Source organism: Mchenga conophoros, linkage group LG17 (genome assembly GCF_057382185.1).
Source record: "Mchenga conophoros isolate Kocher_MC1m ecotype Shallow Benthic linkage group LG17, M_conophoros_male_GT1.1, whole genome shotgun sequence".
Lineage (NCBI taxonomy): Eukaryota > Metazoa > Chordata > Actinopteri > Cichliformes > Cichlidae > Mchenga > Mchenga conophoros.
In genome coordinates, this window is record NC_140542.1 from 16,764,478 (window position 1) to 16,782,617 (window position 18,140).

An 18,140-nucleotide genomic window follows, 5' to 3' on the forward strand; every position below is an offset into this window, starting at 1 on the left:
AATTTAAAGTGTCCAGTGAGTTTTAGAAAATATCTTGCTGTTGATATCACGATGTCACTATAAAGGGGAAACTTTGTTTCCTCCCTTAAACCTCCCAAAAAATGCACGCACCGATGAAAAGCACTTAGATATCCAACTTGGTTCTGGGAATATCTTTCTTTTGAAAGTTTTAACAATATCTTCATCAAGATCTTGGACGTTTAATTGCCAGGATGTCACAATAACCGCTACATGCTTCCATCTTTTACAGAGGGATTTGAAAACCCTCTCGCTGAGTTTCTTGAACTTCTCTGGGGGGATTTTGTTGTATTCTGCCCTGATTTCAGTCCAGATTTTCATGGTAAGCCGGTTGGAGATAGCTTCAGCATTTTCAATGCTGAAGACTGTGTCTGATGTTTTTGCAACCTGGGAAATCAGTCCTTCCACAAAGATTTCCACTGAAAGTCTGCATCTTTCTTTCTTTTCATATGATTCCAGTCTATCGATAATTGTTACTGCCAACAGGTGTTCTTGGAATACTGAAGTAGTTATGATATTAAATATTGGTTCTCCCATTAAATTCATTGAATCCTCCTCCCCACTCCTCCCCATTTCCAATGATATTAGTGACCAATTATATAATTGGTCACAAATATCAGTGAAAATGGCATTAGCAATGCAGTCAAAATAATTCTGCACTTTTCGGTCTAAATGCAAATCCATCCCCTTGAATTTGTCCAAGAGTAGATCCAACAAACGTTTTTGGTGAGAATGAGGGCACTTTAAAAGTTTACCAAGCTTTGAAAGCACAGCCTGAATTAATGTCTCTAACCATCTTTCAAAGTCTAAGGTGTTTTCAGGTGGCTCACAGTCTACAGAAGATCTGTGATTCTGTATCTTTTTATATGACTCCGTTTGACTTATGTTTGTTAACGGTGGGATGCTGGCTTCATGTTCAACACAGGATTTCTGCTGCTGGGGATCTGGAATTGGATTGTTTTCTGCTTTTGCAGCACTGTGTTGGTCAGCATTTTGACAGCGTTCTTCTGTGTTAGCTGTTTCTTGGCTGTTAGCATCTATATTCTGTGCTGTATCAAACTCCTGCTCAGCAGAATCGTCCAAAAATTTCACAGGTGACAAAACCGTTTTGCCAGTGGTGGTGTGGACAGAACAGTTTTCATGTACAGGGGAGTTCTGGGAAGACCTCAGTGGTGATACTGCTAGTGACTGTGCACACAGGTCCATTACGTCCTTTAAAAAACCTGCAAGCCGCTTAGCGGTGAAGCAATCCGGATAGCCTGAGGTAAGCGCGTCCAACTGCTTTTTCGAAAAACTACTTAACAAGTTATCCAAGAGGGATACCAAAGCATGTACTGTAGAATTATCCCGATTGGTCTGAACTGTTTCATCATTTGTCATTGTGTTACAGTTTGAGCTTGCCATTTCACTTTTTTGTTTTTTATGTCTAAAATGTTGTTTTGTGTTAAACTCCGTGTTTGAACGTTTAAAGCGCTGCTGTCCCGCTGTGTGAATGCGTTTCAACTGAACAGCCAGGTCTATATATAAGGTCGGTTTCATTGTAACGTCACCAGTCAAAGGACTGGCCCGGCTCGTCATAACGAAAGGGGCGGGACAAATCTGTTGCTTAGCAACTGAAAAAAAGGCACACCGCGCTGAATGCTACATCCGGCCTGCGACGGTACACCGCCTCCGCACCACCGTTTAAACATGAAGTGTGGATGTTAGAAGATCCCAAATATGGTGAGCTACTGGAAAATTACTCACGTTTTTGTTCTTGAGAGTGAGCGATAATAAGCGACATTTTATTGAGAAATTACAGTAGTCTGTCTGTTTCTCTTCATAGCTCTTTTCAAAACACGGTTACCTTTGGTTTGTTTGGCTCGCAGCTTAAAACGTAGTTTCAGTGTTTTTGCCTTCTGTGATTAATTCTGGTTTGCCTGCTTTATGGAGCTCAAACCAAGGCAAAATTGAAGTATCAGTATTTAAATGTAAATAGACTCAAACTAGGAGTGGATCAAAGGGGGTCCTTTCAGGTGCCAAATCTCCACTGCTAACATTTTATGCATGTTTAGCTTAATTGTAGAAAAGGTGCTTGTAATAATGTTTGGGTGAATAGGTGAATGAGGCATGTTGTATAAAGCGCTTTTTAATGCACGAGCAAAATACAAAAACCCTATATAAAAAGCAGTCAGCTTACCATTTATGTATTTGTTCCATTGAACGCTTCTGTGAAAATCAATTTGATACTTGTTCAAATAAAAAAATTGAATCGATTAGTTGTTTTCTCAACATTTATTAATCGACTATATGCAGAAAACTGTGACACTGTGGAACCCTTATTGCCGTTGTTGCCCTGAGGCAACAGACCAATTTCAATAGCATCAAATAAGGGTTAAAATAATTTAAGGAAAAATGAATTCAAATGATTTTCTGTAACTACAGAAATGACCTAAATAAGACACATTCATTTTTATCGTTTTGTCAACAACAGGGCGCATGAGGTTTGTTCAATATTTGTTGTGTCTACAAGGCTCAGGCGCCCCCAAGTGTCTTATTTGTATAGTTGAAAGCATTATAAAGGAACGCAAAACTAAATTACATATAATTATAATTCTTGGCACTTTCTGGTGTGTGTGAGTTAGTGTTTCTCTTTTATGATTTGTGGGTCCAGCATCAAATTCAGAATCCTTCCCATCACACATGAGGTCTTGAATAATCATCTTATTTTAAAGACCTCGTAGTTTGATAGTTTGCTCCCTGACCGTGGTTCTGCCAGAGGGTGCTTCCTGTTAAAAGTGAGTTGTTCCTTCCCACTGTATTGAGGTTTTTTCTTTTTAATTGTAGACTTTCTACCTTACAATCTATACCACCTCGAGGAGAATGTTGTTGTGATTCAGCTCTGCATAAATACAATTAAATCGAATTAAGTGGGTTCAGCTAATTTGTGAAATAAATGTGAGTGACACGGTAAGTAATAGCCTGCATGTAACTCATTGTAAGAAGAGCAATATCGCCCCCTCCTGGTTCAACTTTTTTTTTCTTTGCAGTAATCTTTCCAATAATAATACATATGCACTAACCTCATGCTTGCTGTTAACAATAGCCTAAAGACATAAAATCAAGTTTAGTTTTTTCTTTAAGTTTATGTTTTTTATATGGTTGGCATTTATTTTGTTTCTTTTTAATAATTATATTGATTCTATTGATTGTTTGCCAAGCACTGAGGTCTCTGCTTAGACTGTGCTACTGGGATCACTGATTTAAAAATGAGGCAAAAGCGCCAAAGTTGTGCTCAAAAACAGTACAGTGAGCTACAACCTGTTGCTGTAGTAATTCTAACACACTTATTGTTTTTAAATACATACATGTTTAGTTCTTTTAAACCTAATTATATATATATTTTTTTGCAAAAGTGTCACCTAAACACCCAAATATACGTAATTCAAAACTTACTTTAATTATTACCCATTTGGCTGGTAACATGGACCCAGTCTGATGGATAGTTACTGAACAGATAGTCTTTTCTTTAAAGGCTGCAGTCAAAGCAAATCATTGTAAAAACAAGACAAGTCAATAAAAAACAAGTAATAACTATAATACTAAACTACAATAGAGAGAAAATCCAGTAAATATAATTATATTATGTAAAAAAATATACAAATATTTACCTCTAATTTAAAAAGACATTACAAGGGTACTAGTTTCATTTTAATCTAAACATAATCTAAATTGACACTAAATCAGTTTAAATATTACAGCTGAAGGTGATTTTAATAAATGTACTGCTGCTTGACTTTGTTTTACTACTGCAGTATAATTTATCATGTACAAAAGCTCCAAATGTTGTTTCTCTGACTTAATGTTCTGATGACGTTTGTGTTATTTTGCAGGAAATAGTCAGGACCCAGATGAACCTGTGCTGGAATTCAGTGTGGGTGAGTAATATGAGCATTTATGAAGGCTGTCCATGACCCGTAATTAAATTTAGCGTCATTAGTCTTATTTTGTCTCTCAGTGCAGGTATGTAATGTGACAAAACCGCTAATGATCTGATATGTTTGGGATGGATGGGCTGTGAATTATATAGTGAATTGTCTTATTTTGTCGCTCTGTGCAGGCTAGGGCCTATTATATGCTGTAGCCTGAAAGTAGCTGAGTTGCAGAGGATGGAGTGATCACTGGCTTTCTACTTACAGGGTGGTGGGTCTCAGAGGACAATTGCTACCCCTGTTGAAGTGAACAACGTGTGGAGTGCAACTGGCTTTGTGGCATAGCTGGCTCTGGCCTTGGACTGTGTGTTTTTACTTTGTACCTAAATGGGACACTGGACTTTTAACTATTATTCATTGTGTTTATAAATAAAATTTTAGAATTTTATTGACTGTCATCTTTTTGCCCACGGCGGAGACGGTTGGTCAGACCTAGAATCTCTTTATGTGTGTGTGTGTGCGTAACATCAGCAGGGTTTTGCATAAAAGAGTGTGAGCAGGTCAAAAGGTCAATTCATTTATTGTAGTTTTATGGCAGCACCTTCTAGTGGCCTTGAAGCAAACAGTCTCCTAACTAAGCCATGGCATCTCCGGTCTCTCCTACTTTTGTGTGCTCTGCTGGAGGAGCAGCATTGGATCTAGTGATACTGAGTAAGCTGATTAGGACTGGCGTGGAGAAATGTGGTTTGCATGAGTTAACTGCTACTCCTCTACATCTAAACGAGCCAGTTGAGGAGGTTCAGGCATCTGACAAGGGTGCCTCTTGAGCGCCTCCTGGGTGAGATGTTCCAGGCATGTCCCACCAGGACAGACAGGACACACCCAGGACATGTTGGGGAGATCACAGCACTCAGCAGAGAATGCCTCAGTGTCCCCCAAATAATGGAGGAGCTGGCTCGGGAGAGTAAGGTCTGGGTCTTCTCTGCTTATGCTACTGCCACCAAAACTAGACACCAGATAAGCTCAGAAAAATGAACAACCTGTTTAAATAAAGGTTAATTTAAAAAAAATGTTTGTCATTAGCTAGTCTGTGTACATGTACTTCTTCTCCAGTGTTGAAAATGTTAAACTCACAACCTGCACATTTTCTGGTTGCATCATCAAATAAATACCCCCAAAAGTAGTCTGAATACTTTTACACTGGTTTTATGCTGCGATATTTTCAAAGTCTTTCACTGAACACATTCAGTCACACATTGTTCATAATTTATTGGAAGTTTATTGTTTAATGTCCTGTCTAAATAACTTCAGTCACCATTTGTATTCATTAATGAATAACTGACTTCTAATATTAAAAGAAATAGAAACTGTTGTGCTGTTGTTCACGTAGAAGGGCCTGCTTCTGGATGTGCAGACTTTGTGCGTCAGTGGGAAGGTCAGGGTACAGGGTTCGAACCTCCTCATGAGATGTCGTATCTGCTGGATAAAAGCAAGCTACATCACATCAGGGATTGTCCTAGAGCTGCCCTACAGTAACAATCAACTGACTAATATATGAAATACTTGCAGTAGCACAATAATAAACACAAAGCAAAAAAGTGTTTAGTGAAGATAAAAAAAACCCCATCAAAGTTTTAGTTTCGTGGTACATCGATGGAGCTATTGGTTTGGTCGCACTGCTGATAAGAGCTGTGTGTCTCATCATAAGGAAAAGAATGAAAGGTGAGAACATTTACAGATACAACATTTGTAAGTTGTTCTATGAATGTTAGAGTTGACTGTTTTTGTCTTTCCAGGAAACAAAATGCAGAAGAGTGAAAATCCTGTGAGTTTTGAAACATCCATCCATCCATTCACTTCCGCTTATCCTTTTCAGGGTCGCGGGGGGTGCTGGAGCCTATCCCAGCTGTCATAGGGCGAGAGGCAGGGTACACCCTGGACAGGTCGCCAGTCTGTCGCAGGGCTAACACATTGAGACACAGACAACCATTCACACTCACACCTAGTGGCAATCTAGATTATCCAATTAACCTATCCCCACAAGCTGCATGTCTTTGGACGGTGGGAGGAAGCCGGAGTACCCGGAGAGAACCCACGCAAACACGGGGAGAACATGTGTTGTACGGTGGCCCTGAGAGGCCACTGCAACTTAAGACAACACCAGCAATAAGAAAAATGCTGCAAAAGCACACAAAACACAACGAAAAGAGGAAAAACGACAGCGGAAATAGGAAAAAAAAAGATTTGCAAAAGCACAAAGTGTTTCTGGGGAGACAATAACCTGACGGACCAGTTGCAGGAACCAAAATATGCTAAGAATTGCGCTGGGAGACACTTAAAAGAAGTGGAGGATTTATCGGTTTTGTGAGGAAAGAAAAGATGAGTGGTATATGTGTTAGCCTAACTATTAGCCTAAAAATTCATCATCAGTATTATATGAGTCATGATAAAACACACCTAGCATGTTTTGGGTTCCTGCAACTGGTCCGTCGGGTTATTGTCTCCCCAGAAACACTCCCCTTTGCTTTTGGAAATCTGTTTTTTCCTATTTCTGTTTTCGTTTTTCCTATTTACGTTTTTTTTCCTATGTCTGTTACCATTTTTCTTATTTCTATTTTGTTTTGTGTGTTTTGCAGTGTTTTTTTTATTGGTAAATGGACTGATTCTTATATAGCAATTTTCTACTCTCCCAGAGTAGTCAAAGCACTGTAAACAACATGCCTCATTCACCCATTCATACAAGCACGTCTAAAGGTATAGGTGAATTGAAAAATCTAAATTGCCCATAGGTGTGAATGCAGGAGTGAATGTGAGCGTGAATGGTTGTCTGTCTCTGTGTGTTGGCCCTGCGACAGACTGGCGACCTGTCCAGGGTGTACCCCGCCTCTCGCCTTATGACAGCTGGGATAGGCTCCAGCACCCCCCGCGACACTGAAAAGGATAAGTGGATGGATATTACTGAGGAGTCAGCATGTTTTTCTCTTCATTGTTTAGGTGGATCCTGAAGTTTCCTATGTCACCATCAGCAACACCTAGAAAACCAAGATAAGGTGTTTTGTTTAGTGATATCTGTATGTTTGTTTGTTTGTTATTATTTTATCTATATATCAGACAGCTTTTTTCAGGTTCGTGTTGATGATGAAATGATGCAGTGACTTCTGCTCTACTGTCAATTTTAAAATAACATAGTTCAAGCAGTTGAATTCTTAAATGACTCTTCTTTAAAAAGTGTTCAGTGTTTTATGTCTGGTCCGTGTGTCATCTTTGTCTTTACAATGTTGCAGCAATACTGTAGTAATGATATGATATGATATACCTTTATTAGTCCCACAAGGGGAAATTTAAATGTTGGTTTAGTGTAAGCTCAGCTTTTTAACTAATGTAAGAAGTGTTATGACTGACTCGTTTTTAATACCTAAATCTGGCCTCAGTGCACAAACCTAAATGAATCGGTACATATGAAAGCGCCCAAGTCACAAGCTGTGTTCAAGGACATGGATAAAACAAAAAGGTTCAAATCTGTGCACAAAAACCCCACAAATCAGTGTCACTGTTTTAAAATCTGCTGCGAGACCGCTCTAAATGTCAGCGTTTTCTTTACGTAAAGACTGGGGTCTGTAACATATCAGCTCGTTTCTTATTTATTAAAGAACATGCCTGACACCAGGCTTTTGAGTTAACGGCTCCATTAGATCTCTGCAAGTATTTTTAAGTATTTTTAGGTTCTTTCCAGCAGGATTTGTGGCTAGTTCTGGAGCTTGACCCTAAAAGATTTCAGTGTGTCGGTGCTTCTGCTTTCCCTGTTGTCCTTCTGTTCCATCTTTTTTTCTGTTTCTGTCAAATTTAAAAACAACTGCACTCTGAAATACACACTCTTTGCAAGATGTTGTCTAAACTAGTGGTTGGAAGGCATAATTGTGTTTGGTCTCTGATGGTTTATTTACACTTTTTGCAGGCCACGCCCACGGACTACAGAGCCATGATGAGCAACAAAGCCAAGAAGTCTATGGACTTCCTGCTGATGCAGGACACCTCCCCGACAATAGCCACGGACGTGTCACTGCAGTACCGCCTCGACATCGTCTTCTGCCAAACGGTCACCTACACATATTTTAATTATTGAATGTCTGAGCTGATGCGTTTATCCTGGAGTGACTCAGAGTGAAGGAGAAGGCCAAGAAGAAGTGTAAATATCATAAAAGCAAGGAGTTCAGAGCTCTACGACTTAGTGTCTTTATGGTATTTATGTGTGTAATGGAGACCAGGGGTTCCATTACCCTTACTTGTATTTTTATTAATTGACTGACTGATTTGTATTTAAAAACCATAATGAAGAAAAACACACACTGGTTGATTGTGATCTTTATTAGGTTTTTTGGGTTGTTATTTAAGTGACTCGTGAAAGGTGAAGAGACAGGGGGACTGGCCATCCTACCTGTGTCAGGAAAAGAACCCGTGTTAGAGCTGTTCACATTTAATCATTTGTCTGTAACCTAAATTAGTTGTATATGTAAAAAGAGAAGTGTTAACAGTACTCACTTTATAAAGAGTAAAAGCAGCTCAATCACCTGCTTATGAGCTCCTGGAGCAAACCAATGTGCCAGGCTAGGGGAGTGTGTGTTGGAGTGATTTTGTTAAAAGTTGTCATTATTGTGCTTGGACCTTGTCTTGAACTGTATGTTCAGATATTTTTCTGTTCCTCCCCCACATGTAGGATGTTGGGGATGTTACTAGCTATAGTTTTCAACTGCAGGCACAATCTATGTAAGATTCTGGTTTCCTTATTTGGTAAGGAATGTTCACTTCCTGCCCTTTACAGTATGGGCTCACCATGTAAATGGTGGACTGTTAAAGAGGTTAAGCCATATACGAGGTTGAGGGGAGATGCCCTTTTATGACTAGAGATGCGGTTAAAACGTTTGTAACCAGGAAGTCACGTATACAGACACACATACACACACACACACACAGTGCCTTAGCTTTTACCACACAACATATGGGGTTTACAATGGGCAGTTGTGTAACTGTTTTCATTCAATAAAAGGCTGGAGTTGGAGTTGTCTGAGTTTGGGTGTAGAGCTTGCAACTCTGAGAATCTGACCAGGCTTCCCCTGCACAAGTAAAAACCAATCGAACTCTGATTGTCTTACTTTGTTCTGAGTCAGCGAGGGCTGAAACCTAACTGTGTGGTTAAGGTGTTTTAATGCAGCGGTCCCCAACCGCTGGGCCACGGACCGTCGTTTGGTCGAGAGATGAGGCTCGGGTGTGAAATGTATGGTTTTCAGAGTTTTTATCGTTTTTTATCGTTATTTTGTTATCGTTTTTATCGTTAACTCTGTTTTCCTGGGTCTTTCACGTGTGTTATGAATAAATCTTCTTTTTTTCCGGTACCGGTACTAGTTTTATTTTGTTGTATTTATCTGTGACACCTTAAAGGCCGGTCCGTGAAAATATTGTCGGGCATAAACCGGTCCGTGGCGCAAAAAAGGTTGGGGACCGCTGTTTTAATGTATATAGAAGAGACTGAAGTTTATATGTTATGGAATTATTTATAGGACTTGTTCCAAATCTTCATATGTCTATGATGTGTTATATCTTGGTTATATTGTAGTGGTTTTCTTATGGGGAGGGTTTTGTTTTCCTTTGGTTTGCTGACCCCCAGACTTGGTCTATTCCAGATGCTCACCTGAATCAGGTAGAGTATAACAGGAAGCCATTTGCTTTTCAGAAGGGTTGGATTCTTTGCTGTATCACCATGTGTTCTCATTAATAAAGTACATTTTACTCCAGTCTCGTGCTATTTTAGTGGAAGTGACCCATGACCGTCGGCCAAAACTGACAATATGACTATTAAAAGTCTGAGTAATACTGTAATTTTCTGCTGCTCATTCCTGTGCAACATCCCATTTGGCCTCCCGTCATATTTCTTTTCAAGATTTTCTTATTTAATCACTAGTGTACATATATTTATATTTATAGATACATATATATTTAGTCATCTTTTCTCTTTTACCACGTCTCTCTAATATTTTGCTCTTTACTATTTTTCTATTTTTTATTTTATTATATTTTATTATATTTCTACTGTACCATGCTGCTGAGTGACTGCTGCTCGTCAAACACATTTCATTGCAATGTTGACCCTGTGCTAACTTGCATATGACAAATAAAACTGAAAACAGTAAAGGCAAAGGGAACACATCAAGTAAGGATTTCACACTCCCACTCACAACGGCACTTTCAAAGCATAAAGCCAAATATTTCAAAATTTCATTTTGAGGCATTTTAAAAATGAATGTGTTTGAGTTTCATTGCTCCAAAGCAATGTTTTCATATAAGCAAGACAACAACCAGTTTGCAACCATGTAAGTACAGTCCTCTATTGTAAACAGACGTGTTGGCAATCTGTCTGCGTTTATAAATTAGACAACAGTTATTTGCAGATCTTCATCAATCTGCCTGAGAGTGATTGCAGTCGGTCTGAGTTGGACTGCAACTGTTTTGAGTCAGGTTGCCTCCAAGGAGGCAGTTTATTATTTTCCTTTCCTAGTTGGAGAGATGGCTGTTGTTTTGTTTTTACTGTAGTGTGCTGGGCCATTAATGGCTCAGGGGCTGCAGCGTATCCGCGCCAACACCTAAGGCCAACGTGGAATCACCGGTCAGACTAACATAAAGAAAAAATCTGTTAAATTACACATTTGTATTCATTAAGTCACAGACAATGAAAACAAGCAGAAATCAAGATGTAATATTTTTATAATTTTATTGATGTTAAATTAAAGTCCCAGCTTAGTTATGTTGTCAGTGCAAGTCACTTCAATCTGTATAGCACCAAAGGAAACAATGGTGTTTTCAAGGTGCTTCACACTGTAAGGTAACAACTTACAGTATTAAAAAGAAAACCCCAAAAGAACAAACCCCTCTGAGCAAGCACGAGGCGACAGTGGGAAGGAAAAACTCCCTTTTAAGAGGAAGAAACCTTCGACAGAACCAGGCTCAGGGTGGGGTGGCCATCTGCCGCGACCATTCCTGGGGATTTCAAAAATGACTTGATCTGATCTAAATGTAAAACTAGCTAATTTAAAGTGTCCAGTGAGTTTTAGAAAATATCTTGCTGTTGATATCACGATGTCACTATAAAGGGGAAACTTTGTTTCCTCCCTTAAACCTCCCAAAAAATGCACGCACCGATGAAAAGCACTTAGATATCCAACTTGGTTCTGGGAATATCTTTCTTTTGAAAGTTTTAACAATATCTTCATCAAGATCTTGGACGTTTAATTGCCAGGATGTCACAATAACCGCTACATGCTTCCATCTTTTACAGAGGGATTTGAAAACCCTCTCGCTGAGTTTCTTGAACTTCTCTGGGGGGATTTTGTTGTATTCTGCCCTGATTTCAGTCCAGATTTTCATGGTAAGCCGGTTGGAGATAGCTTCAGCATTTTCAATGCTGAAGACTGTGTCTGATGTTTTTGCAACCTGGGAAATCAGTCCTTCCACAAAGATTTCCACTGAAAGTCTGCATCTTTCTTTCTTTTCATATGATTCCAGTCTATCGATAATTGTTACTGCCAACAGGTGTTCTTGGAATACTGAAGTAGTTATGATATTAAATATTGGTTCTCCCATTAAATTCATTGAATCCTCCTCCCCACTCCTCCCCATTTCCAATGATATTAGTGACCAATTATATAATTGGTCACAAATATCAGTGAAAATGGCATTAGCAATGCAGTCAAAATAATTCTGCACTTTTCGGTCTAAATGCAAATCCATCCCCTTGAATTTGTCCAAGAGTAGATCCAACAAACGTTTTTGGTGAGAATGAGGGCACTTTAAAAGTTTACCAAGCTTTGAAAGCACAGCCTGAATTAATGTCTCTAACCATCTTTCAAAGTCTAAGGTGTTTTCAGGTGGCTCACAGTCTACAGAAGATCTGTGATTCTGTATCTTTTTATATGACTCCGTTTGACTTATGTTTGTTAACGGTGGGATGCTGGCTTCATGTTCAACACAGGATTTCTGCTGCTGGGGATCTGGAATTGGATTGTTTTCTGCTTTTGCAGCACTGTGTTGGTCAGCATTTTGACAGCGTTCTTCTGTGTTAGCTGTTTCTTGGCTGTTAGCATCTATATTCTGTGCTGTATCAAACTCCTGCTCAGCAGAATCGTCCAAAAATTTCACAGGTGACAAAACCGTTTTGCCAGTGGTGGTGTGGACAGAACAGTTTTCATGTACAGGGGAGTTCTGGGAAGACCTCAGTGGTGATACTGCTAGTGACTGTGCACACAGGTCCATTACGTCCTTTAAAAAACCTGCAAGCCGCTTAGCGGTGAAGCAATCCGGATAGCCTGAGGTAAGCGCGTCCAACTGCTTTTTCGAAAAACTACTTAACAAGTTATCCAAGAGGGATACCAAAGCATGTACTGTAGAATTATCCCGATTGGTCTGAACTGTTTCATCATTTGTCATTGTGTTACAGTTTGAGCTTGCCATTTCACTTTTTTGTTTTTTATGTCTAAAATGTTGTTTTGTGTTAAACTCCGTGTTTGAACGTTTAAAGCGCTGCTGTCCCGCTGTGTGAATGCGTTTCAACTGAACAGCCAGGTCTATATATAAGGTCGGTTTCATTGTAACGTCACCAGTCAAAGGACTGGCCCGGCTCGTCATAACGAAAGGGGCGGGACAAATCTGTTGCTTAGCAACTGAAAAAAAGGCACACCGCGCTGAATGCTACATCCGGCCTGCGACGGTACACCGCCTCCGCACCACCGTTTAAACATGAAGTGTGGATGTTAGAAGATCCCAAATATGGTGAGCTACTGGAAAATTACTCACGTTTTTGTTCTTGAGAGTGAGCGATAATAAGCGACATTTTATTGAGAAATTACAGTAGTCTGTCTGTTTCTCTTCATAGCTCTTTTCAAAACACGGTTACCTTTGGTTTGTTTGGCTCGCAGCTTAAAACGTAGTTTCAGTGTTTTTGCCTTCTGTGATTAATTCTGGTTTGCCTGCTTTATGGAGCTCAAACCAAGGCAAAATTGAAGTATCAGTATTTAAATGTAAATAGACTCAAACTAGGAGTGGATCAAAGGGGGTCCTTTCAGGTGCCAAATCTCCACTGCTAACATTTTATGCATGTTTAGCTTAATTGTAGAAAAGGTGCTTGTAATAATGTTTGGGTGAATAGGTGAATGAGGCATGTTGTATAAAGCGCTTTTTAATGCACGAGCAAAATACAAAAACCCTATATAAAAAGCAGTCAGCTTACCATTTATGTATTTGTTCCATTGAACGCTTCTGTGAAAATCAATTTGATACTTGTTCAAATAAAAAAATTGAATCGATTAGTTGTTTTCTCAACATTTATTAATCGACTATATGCAGAAAACTGTGACACTGTGGAACCCTTATTGCCGTTGTTGCCCTGAGGCAACAGACCAATTTCAATAGCATCAAATAAGGGTTAAAATAATTTAAGGAAAAATGAATTCAAATGATTTTCCGTAACTACAGAAATGACCTAAATAAGACAGAAGTACACATTCATTTTTATCGTTTTGTCAACAACAGGGCGCATGAGGTTTGTTCAATATTTGTTGTGTCTACAAGGCTCAGGCGCCCCCAAGTGTCTTATTTGTATAGTTGAAAGCATTATAAAGGAACGCAAAACTAAATTACATATAATTATAATTCTTGGCACTTTCTGGTGTGTGTGAGTTAGTGTTTCTCTTTTATGATTTGTGGGTCCAGCATCAAATTCAGAATCCTTCCCATCACACATGAGGTCTTGAATAATCATCTTATTTTAAAGACCTCGTAGTTTGATAGTTTGCTCCCTGACCGTGGTTCTGCCAGAGGGTGCTTCCTGTTAAAAGTGAGTTGTTCCTTCCCACTGTATTGAGGTTTTTTCTTTTTAATTGTAGACTTTCTACCTTACAATCTATACCACCTCGAGGAGAATGTTGTTGTGATTCAGCTCTGCATAAATACAATTAAATCGAATTAAGTGGGTTCAGCTAATTTGTGAAATAAATGTGAGTGACACGGTAAGTAATAGCCTGCATGTAACTCATTGTAAGAAGAGCAATATCGCCCCCTCCTGGTTCAACTTTTTTTTTCTTTGCAGTAATCTTTCCAATAATAATACATATGCACTAACCTCATGCTTGCTGTTAACAATAGCCTAAAGACATAAAATCAAGTTTAGTTTTTTCTTTAAGTTTATGTTTTTTATATGGTTGGCATTTATTTTGTTTCTTTTTAATAATTATATTGATTCTATTGATTGTTTGCCAAGCACTGAGGTCTCTGCTTAGACTGTGCTACTGGGATCACTGATTTAAAAATGAGGCAAAAGCGCCAAAGTTGTGCTCAAAAACAGTACAGTGAGCTACAACCTGTTGCTGTAGTAATTCTAACACACTTATTGTTTTTAAATACATACATGTTTAGTTCTTTTAAACCTAATTATATATATTTTTTTTTGCAAAAGTGTCACCTAAACACCCAAATATACGTAATTCAAAACTTACTTTAATTATTACCCATTTGGCTGGTAACATGGACCCAGTCTGATGGATAGTTACTGAACAGATAGTCTTTTCTTTAAAGGCTGCAGTCAAAGCAAATCATTGTAAAAACAAGACAAGTCAATAAAAAACAAGTAATAACTATAATACTAAACTACAATAGAGAGAAAATCCAGTAAATATAATTATATTATGTAAAAAAATATACAAATATTTACCTCTAATTTAAAAAGACATTACAAGGGTACTAGTTTCATTTTAATCTAAACATAATCTAAATTGACACTAAATCAGTTTAAATATTACAGCTGAAGGTGATTTTAATAAATGTACTGCTGCTTGACTTTGTTTTACTACTGCAGTATAATTTATCATGTACAAAAGCTCCAAATGTTGTTTCTCTGACTTAATGTTCTGATGACGTTTGTGTTATTTTGCAGGAAATAGTCAGGACCCAGATGAACCTGTGCTGGAATTCAGTGTGGGTGAGTAATATGAGCATTTATGAAGGCTGTCCATGACCCGTAATTAAATTTAGCGTCATTAGTCTTATTTTGTCTCTCAGTGCAGGTATGTAATGTGACAAAACCGCTAATGATCTGATATGTTTGGGATGGATGGGCTGTGAATTATATAGTGAATTGTCTTATTTTGTCGCTCTGTGCAGGCTAGGGCCTATTATATGCTGTAGCCTGAAAGTAGCTGAGTTGCAGAGGATGGAGTGATCACTGGCTTTCTACTTACAGGGTGGTGGGTCTCAGAGGACAATTGCTACCCCTGTTGAAGTGAACAACGTGTGGAGTGCAACTGGCTTTGTGGCATAGCTGGCTCTGGCCTTGGACTGTGTGTTTTTACTTTGTACCTAAATGGGACACTGGACTTTTAACTATTATTCATTGTGTTTATAAATAAAATTTTAGAATTTTATTGACTGTCATCTTTTTGCCCACGGCGGAGACGGTTGGTCAGACCTAGAATCTCTTTATGTGTGTGTGTGTGCGTAACATCAGCAGGGTTTTGCATAAAAGAGTGTGAGCAGGTCAAAAGGTCAATTCATTTATTGTAGTTTTATGGCAGCACCTTCTAGTGGCCTTGAAGCAAACAGTCTCCTAACTAAGCCATGGCATCTCCGGTCTCTCCTACTTTTGTGTGCTCTGCTGGAGGAGCAGCATTGGATCTAGTGATACTGAGTAAGCTGATTAGGACTGGCGTGGAGAAATGTGGTTTGCATGAGTTAACTGCTACTCCTCTACATCTAAACGAGCCAGTTGAGGAGGTTCAGGCATCTGACAAGGGTGCCTCTTGAGCGCCTCCTGGGTGAGATGTTCCAGGCATGTCCCACCAGGACAGACAGGACACACCCAGGACATGTTGGGGAGATCACAGCACTCAGCAGAGAATGCCTCAGTGTCCCCCAAATAATGGAGGAGCTGGCTCGGGAGAGTAAGGTCTGGGTCTTCTCTGCTTATGCTACTGCCACCAAAACTAGACACCAGATAAGCTCAGAAAAATGAACAACCTGTTTAAATAAAGGTTAATTTAAAAAAAATGTTTGTCATTAGCTAGTCTGTGTACATGTACTTCTTCTCCAGTGTTGAAAATGTTAAACTCACAACCTGCACATTTTCTGGTTGCATCATCAAATAAATACCCCCAAAAGTAGTCTGAATACTTTTACACTGGTTTTATGCTGCGATATTTTCAAAGTCTTTCACTGAACACATTCAGTCACACATTGTTCATAATTTATTGGAAGTTTATTGTTTAATGTCCTGTCTAAATAACTTCAGTCACCATTTGTATTCATTAATGAATAACTGACTTCTAATATTAAAAGAAATAGAAACTGTTGTGCTGTTGTTCACGTAGAAGGGCCTGCTTCTGGATGTGCAGACTTTGTGCGTCAGTGGGAAGGTCAGGGTACAGGGTTCGAACCTCCTCATGAGATGTCGTATCTGCTGGATAAAAGCAAGCTACATCACATCAGGGATTGTCCTAGAGCTGCCCTACAGTAACAATCAACTGACTAATATATGAAATACTTGCAGTAGCACAATAATAAACACAAAGCAAAAAAGTGTTTAGTGAAGATAAAAAAAACCCCATCAAAGTTTTAGTTTCGTGGTACATCGATGGAGCTATTGGTTTGGTCGCACTGCTGATAAGAGCTGTGTGTCTCATCATAAGGAAAAGAATGAAAGGTGAGAACATTTACAGATACAACATTTGTAAGTTGTTCTATGAATGTTAGAGTTGACTGTTTTTGTCTTTCCAGGAAACAAAATGCAGAAGAGTGAAAATCCTGTGAGTTTTGAAACATCCATCCATCCATTCACTTCCGCTTATCCTTTTCAGGGTCGCGGGGGGTGCTGGAGCCTATCCCAGCTGTCATAGGGCGAGAGGCAGGGTACACCCTGGACAGGTCGCCAGTCTGTCGCAGGGCTAACACATTGAGACACAGACAACCATTCACACTCACACCTAGTGGCAATCTAGATTATCCAATTAACCTATCCCCACAAGCTGCATGTCTTTGGACGGTGGGAGGAAGCCGGAGTACCCGGAGAGAACCCACGCAAACACGGGGAGAACATGTGTTGTACGGTGGCCCTGAGAGGCCACTGCAACTTAAGACAACACCAGCAATAAGAAAAATGCTGCAAAAGCACACAAAACACAACGAAAAGAGGAAAAACGACAGCGGAAATAGGAAAAAAAAAGATTTGCAAAAGCACAAAGTGTTTCTGGGGAGACAATAACCTGACGGACCAGTTGCAGGAACCAAAATATGCTAAGAATTGCGCTGGGAGACACTTAAAAGAAGTGGAGGATTTATCGGTTTTGTGAGGAAAGAAAAGATGAGTGGTATATGTGTTAGCCTAACTATTAGCCTAAAAATTCATCATCAGTATTATATGAGTCATGATAAAACACACCTAGCATGTTTTGGGTTCCTGCAACTGGTCCGTCGGGTTATTGTCTCCCCAGAAACACTCCCCTTTGCTTTTGGAAATCTGTTTTTTCCTATTTCTGTTTTCGTTTTTCCTATTTACGTTTTTTTTCCTATGTCTGTTACCATTTTTCTTATTTCTATTTTGTTTTGTGTGTTTTGCAGTGTTTTTTTTATTGGTAAATGGACTGATTCTTATATAGCAATTTTCTACTCTCCCAGAGTAGTCAAAGCACTGTAAACAACATGCCTCATTCACCCATTCATACAAGCACGTCTAAAGGTATAGGTGAATTGAAAAATCTAAATTGCCCATAGGTGTGAATGCAGGAGTGAATGTGAGCGTGAATGGTTGTCTGTCTCTGTGTGTTGGCCCTGCGACAGACTGGCGACCTGTCCAGGGTGTACCCCGCCTCTCGCCTTATGACAGCTGGGATAGGCTCCAGCACCCCCCGCGACACTGAAAAGGATAAGTGGATGGATATTACTGAGGAGTCAGCATGTTTTTCTCTTCATTGTTTAGGTGGATCCTGAAGTTTCCTATGTCACCATCAGCAACACCTAGAAAACCAAGATAAGGTGTTTTGTTTAGTGATATCTGTATGTTTGTTTGTTTGTTATTATTTTATCTATATATCAGACAGCTTTTTTCAGGTTCGTGTTGATGATGAAATGATGCAGTGACTTCTGCTCTACTGTCAATTTTAAAATAACATAGTTCAAGCA

At 39.2% G+C, this 18,140-nt stretch overlaps 1 long non-coding RNA gene across 2 annotated transcripts in view; it reads left to right on the forward strand.

The window, feature by feature from the left end:
- Positions 1-639: 639 nt before the first annotated feature.
- The window catches only part of LOC146555261 (uncharacterized), a 31,087-nt gene continuing 13,586 nt past the window's right edge, over positions 640-18,140 (forward strand). The window contains exons 1-6 of one of the 2 annotated variants that reach the window (XR_014889199.1): positions 640-1,740; positions 3,891-3,935; positions 4,197-6,979; positions 7,885-12,746; positions 14,905-14,949; positions 15,211-17,993. This is a non-coding gene — a long non-coding RNA (uncharacterized LOC146555261). The remainder of the gene's footprint in view (positions 1,741-3,890; positions 3,936-4,196; positions 6,980-7,884; positions 12,747-14,904; positions 14,950-15,210; positions 17,994-18,140) is intronic. The other variant, XR_014889200.1, reaches the window with a different exon arrangement.